Source organism: Mus caroli, chromosome X (assembly GCF_900094665.2).
Source record: "Mus caroli chromosome X, CAROLI_EIJ_v1.1, whole genome shotgun sequence".
Taxonomy (NCBI): Eukaryota; Metazoa; Chordata; class Mammalia; order Rodentia; family Muridae; genus Mus; species Mus caroli.
Genome location: NC_034589.1, coordinates 45410463 through 45416699, shown reverse-complemented (window position 1 = coordinate 45416699; position 6237 = coordinate 45410463). Strand labels below are relative to the sequence as shown.

General features: G+C 43.5%; 1 pseudogene; it reads right to left on the bottom strand.

The window, feature by feature from the left end:
• Positions 1 to 1581: 1581 nt before the first annotated feature.
• On the bottom strand, positions 1582 to 2951 carry LOC110287346 (annotated as a pseudogene).
• Positions 2952 to 6237: the final 3286 nt, after the last annotated feature.

Here is a 6237-nt window from a genome sequence, read left to right as displayed (position 1 = left end):
AGCTGAGTAGTACTCCATTGTGTAAACGTACCACATTTTCTGTATCCATTCCTCTGTTGAGGGGCATCTGGGTTCTTTCCAGCTTCTGTCTATTATAAATAAGGCTGCTATGAACATAGTGGAGCATGTGTCCTTCTTACCGGTTGGGACATCTTCTGGATATATTCGTTCTGCCTAATTTCTTAAACTTACTTTCATATTCAACAAGTACCTGACAAAGGTTCTTTCCTATTTAAGTTCTCTCTTCACCTGGCTGTTTCCTTTACTGTGAAGCCCGTTTTTAACATATGTTTATTTATTGTATGGGAGTGGGGTACATCAGTCACATCAACAAGCATGTGAAGGTCCAAGGACAACTTTTGGGAACTGAATCTCTCCTTCTACACTGTGAATCTTGGGGTTGAACTCATGTCCTCAGGCTTGGGAGCAAATGCCTTTACCAGTGAGCCATCTCAGGGGTCCACAGAAGATGCTTTCTCATCTGCTGCAATGCCGTTAATCCATTGTTGCCATTATTTCTGGAGCCATCCGTGTCCCATTCAGGAAGTCATTGCTTATATTTATACCTTTTCTTTTTAATTGAGACAGTCTCATGTAGCCCAGGGTTGCTTCAAGCTCACTACTTAGCTAAGGCTGGCTGCAAGTCCTGATCCCTTTCCTTCTAACACCCCCATTCTGACAATGCAGTTATCCACCAGCATGCCAGCTTTATGTGGTTCTGGGAATGAACTCAGGGCTTTACACATTTGGCAAGTACTCTGCCAACTGAGCTCATTCTACATCAGCATCTTGAAGTGCTTCTCTTGCGTTCTCCATTAGTAGTTTCAATGTCTCAGGCTTTACTGTGGCTCCATGGCATAACTGAAAACCAGACTTTGATGTTTCCCTTGGTCTTCTATCATTATGAAATATCCTGCTATATCTCTAGTAAAGCTTTTAGAGAAACACAGCTTCATCAATCTGTTCAGGCTTAGCATAAGCAAAAGGTACCTCTCTCCATTCTTTGCCTTTCAACGGTTAAGGTGGATTTGATGTATGCTGTGTGCAGTAGTCTGGTTTTACTTTTATTCTGGCAACCCGGATGATTTGATTGGTATGTTTAATTTATTTGTATTAAAAATAACAGTGATACATAATTCACATATTACAGAATTAAGTGTACAATTCAACAGCTTTCTGTGTACTACACAAGCTATGCTTGCACCAGCAGGAGAAACTGTAGGATTTTTCCTCCAGTTTTTCTTTTCGGCCTATTGCTCCGTCCTTTTTGCATAAACATAGACACTATCCAAAAGGTTTTAGAATCCTTTTGTTTTGTTTTTAACTGCTGCAGATTGCTAAATTTGAAACAAATTCAATCTTTTTTTTTTTTTACTGTGTCCCAGGCTTTTTAAATTCAAGAACAAAGTGGTGAGTGACGGCTCACACTCAACAGCATAACTTCATCTTCCTCTCTACCCTTTCTGTGCTTTGAAACTTTCCTCAGTCAGTGAACTTAACCCCAAAGCCATGGTGGCTCCAGGCTCTCCTTATCCACTTCCTTTTCCTAGGCTCACTTCATCCCCAGGCAGGGATGTTGCCTCAACTTGAATACATGGGAGAGCCTAGAGCAGTGACAGGAACAGAAGGGAGAGGTCTTATCCTCGCAAAAAGGGACCAATGTGTACAGTGTTGTGAAATGGGGGTTCACATACCCCAGGGCACCAAAATGGGGCCCTGGAAGCAAAGGAAAGGATATAGCTCTCCCCCAAAGGAGGCCCTGCAGCTTCATACTTGTTGGGAATAGTTGATGCTTGATCATTTGTTTGCCCTTCTGGCGTAGGTTACAGAACCACAACCCAAGCTGTTTGAGGATGATGCTGACCTGCTGCAGGTTAGGCTTCCGGCACTGCAGAAAAGTGTTTTTCAGGTTCCCCTTCTCAGGGTTCTCAATGCTCATCTGCTTTCTCTTGCAGGCCTACACCAGGGTTTGCATGCATCCTTGAAGGTTCTCATTGTTGTCTGCTTCCTCCACCACTTCTCCAGCAGGGGCTGCAGTTTACACAAGCTCTTGAAGCTGAGCTGCAGGGCCTTAAAACTGCAGATGGTGGTCTGGCTGAACACTTCTCCAAAGAGAACCCAGGGTGAGCCCCATGTCGGCCTGGTTGTACCCCAAAGTGATCCTCTTCTGCTTCAGCAGTTTGGCAAACTTCTCCAGTTCTATCTGCAGAGCTTTCATGTCCTGAGACACCTGGGGACTTGGTTCCATCTTCTCCAACTTCACAGCACTGGGGTGGAGAGTACAGTGCTTAAGAGAGGCCCTCTCTGAGTTCCTCTCCACTCGTGCTCCTGTCCGGCCTAAGGCTGCAAAGTCTCCAGGCCAACTTGGGGCATTAGTCCCAGTCCAACCTAAGGTTCACAATAGGCTACTCCTCCTCCATAGAACTCTTATGGTAGGTGATGGCTGTCTAAGTTAGTTATGGTTTTACTGCTGTGAACAGACACCATGACCAATGCAACATTTAATTGGGACTGACTTAACAGGTTCAGAGGTTCAGTCCATTATCATTAAGGCAGAATATGGCAGCATCCAGGTAAGCATGGTGCAGGGACTGAGAATTCTACATCTTCATATGAAGGCTGCTAGGAGAAGACTGGCTTCCAGGCAGCTAGGACTAGAGTATTAAAGCCCACACCCACAGTGATACACCTACTCCACCAAGCCCACACTTCCTAAATAGCGCCATTCCCTGGGCTGAGCATATACAAACTATCACAGTGGGGTACGTGGGGAGATCCCCAACACCCCCAAGCCTTGTCTACCCTCCGTCCCCATTATAGGCCCACTTGGGGGCCTTGGGAGCTTATCCAGATCAGAGGGTCCACCCAGCCCAGCTCCAGCTTTCCTGACCCATCCTCCCCACTCCCTATGGGAGTAAGAAGATAAAGTCTAAAGCCAGGTGCCAGGCCATGGGGAAGGTGGGCACCCCAAGTTGGGAGCCTGACAGAAGGAGGAGTTGGTTACCTAGGGACTGCCTCAATATTGTTTCCTTCTGAGATTCATTCATCTTTCTGGGCTTGATAAACAGAGCAAGGGGCACCCATTTTCATCCAAACCCTGCAGATGAAATTTTCCGTTAAACAAGTTTTAGATTTTAACAAGAGATTCATTCTCTTGAATACCAATATTGATTTAAAAAACAACAACAACAGCGTTGATAATGGGGGTGGGGTGGGTACAAAGACCTCATGGTGTAACTGAAGCCCAGGGTAATTCCTTTCATCACAGTCTGTAAGTGACTCCAGATATTTCACACAATGGCCCTTCTGTTTCCCCATCTTGAATTCAACCTATAACCTCCTCTTTTTCTTTCCAAGGAGATCACATTTTTACACTGATGTGGTTCAACACCTTTCAAAGGCTTCCTCTGGAACCCTTCACCAAAACTGTGCATCCCTTCAGAGTGGTAGTGACATTTTCTGGAATCTGGACAATGTAATAACTGAAAGTGGTCTTCATTCTCTTATATTTTTGGTTGTGAGCCTAGCCTTTAACGGCTGAGCCATCTCTCCAGCCCGGTCTTCATTCTCATATGCAAAAACAAAACATTTGACTTTTTAACACCCCTCCCCATTTGACTTGGTGTCTTCTGTTCCCTTTTCTTTCCCCATTTGTTTTTATCTAGATTAACCTTGATTGAGAGAGGATGAATGGGGAAAGACAGCTAAAATTAAAGGCCATTTCAGGGATAGCATCAGACCTAATAGAGTAGAAGCTTCCAAAAATATATACATATATGAATGTTCTCTATATGAAATTGCCAAATAATGGGGGAGACAGAGCCTCAACTGGACACCTCTTGTCACCAAATGAAGCTTCCAGTACTAGGACTGGGTTACATATAATTGAGTTGTTGTCCAAAGAGGTCCCATGGGAATCCTCAAACAACCCAGTTTGTTTCCAAGACTAGGTTGCTCTCCACAAACTGACAGCAGGGCTCCATTCCTGAAGATAACATCTGCACAACTCACTGAATATGGGGAAGTCAAGCCATTGCTTCCATAGAGCCATTACCTCATGTGCTAGTCTTTTTGATACATGAATATGTACCCATAGATCAGTGCCTTTTTTGCTAAGCCATCATCAGAGATGCTTCCTCCTGAAAGAGAGGTGGGAACAAATACTATGGTTGTCTAAAAGAGAACGGACACCATAGGCTCATAGATTTAAATGTTTGGTTATCAGAGAGTGGTAGCCTTATTGGAGAAAGTGTGTCACTGAATGTGGGCTTTGAGGTTTCAAAACTGCAGGCCAGCTCTCTCCCTGTGGATAAGGATGGAGCTTTCAGCTACTTCTCCAGTGCTGTGTGAACTGCCATGTTCCCTGCCATGATGATAATGAACTAAGCCTCTAAAATGGCAAGCCAGCCCCTAATTACATGCTTTCTTTTGTAAAACTTTCCTGGGGCATGGTGTCTCTTCACAGCAACAGAGCATTGACTAAGACACTCTCTAAATCAACAAGATTAACACACATATGAACTCTCAAAGATTGGGGCAGCATGCATAGGGCTTTTACTGGTCTGCACCAGATGAGGTCCTAGAGCTGAAAGGAGAAGTGGACACATGCTTCATCCTGAACACAGAAGCTATCTTCAATGGATAGCCATTTGCAAATGGAAATTTAGTCTTCTCCTAGGATGGTTCATAGAGGAAATCAACTACTCTTGAGAGTAGGCTGCATGCTCAGCAGTAGAAGGCCAACAGAAAATGAACTCACAGCATCTTTGGAGGTTCCTTGTCTCATAATATAATGTCTGGGCTTCTTTATTTCTTTCTTTCTTTTTAAAAATATTTTATCTTGATATTTTTATTTTTGTATTATTTATATTTTATCTTTTCTCCTTTTCCCCACAGCTCCTTTGTATACACATTATGGCTTCCAGTTGAGTATTTTTATGGGTTTCCTGAGTCTGTTCCTTGTGCCTTCTCTTGGGCTCTTTTCTTTCCATTGGTTTGTTTTGTCCAACATTGATGTGACTGTTTTTGTTTTATTTTACTATGTTTTTTTTAAATTATCCTTTAGAAACTTGTTTTTCATGAGAGATGGGAAGAGGGTGGATCCAGATGGAAGGGGAGGTGGGGAAGAACTAGAAGAAGTAGAGGGAGGGCAAGCCATAAGCAGGATATACCACTTGAGAATAAAATCTTGTTTTCAACAAAAGGAAAAAATGTTTTGTGTTTATGCCCCTTCTTGTGTGTGCAAGTACAGATGCATGCGCACTTTGGTATCCACGTCAAGCACTCTTCATCTTAGCTTTTGTTACACTTATTTATTTATTTATTTATTTATTTATTTATTTATTTATTTATTGTGTGTGTGTGTGTAAAGAGAGAGAGACAGAGACAGAGAGACAGAGAGACAGAGAGATGGGTCAGAGGACAGCTTGCAGGAGTTGGTTTTCTCTTCCCGCCATGTGAATCCTGGAGGTCAAAGTCAGGTCTACAGGTTTGGCAGTGGTTGCCTTAACTTGCTGAGATATCTCACCAACCTTTCACCTTATTTTTTGAGAGAGGGCTTCTTATCAAACCTGGAGTTTGCTGACTGGTTAGACTGTTGAGCAGGAGGCCCTGCAATTCTCGTGCCTCTGCTTTCCCCAAGCTGAGATGAACCCCGCTGTGGATCTGGACTCATGTCTTCATACTTGCATGCCAAGTATTTTGCTGACTTAGACATTTCTCTTGTCCTCCTTTAAAAAACGCATTTGGGACAGGAACTCGTGTAGCCTAGGGTGGCATTGACCTTGCTATGTAGCTTAGGATGACATTGAACTTCCAATCCTCCCTGCTTGAATGAGGAATTGCAGACACAGGACATCATACCTGAAGATACCGGGGGGCTGCACAAGAGTGGGTGAGGGTTGGGGGTTGGAAGTCTGTTTCCCCTCAGTTTTGCTGTGAAATCAAAAACTGGTCTTAAGTCTTTTTTTTTTAAATCAAAACAAACTCAAAGAGGACATTGACTGCATTTCCTGGAACACCTATATCATAATAGATATTGCAGTAAAAGCAATTTTCACATAATTGCCACATCAACCCTATAAAATGGATACATTTCACTGATGAGAAACATCACTGAGCTTTTGAAAGGGGAACTAATTTGTTCAAGGTTACCCAGCTTGCTAGAGGCAGAGCCATGCTTTTTCCACCATGCCCTAATGCCTCCTGCTGAGTACAGACCTCTGCCTGGGGGACCTG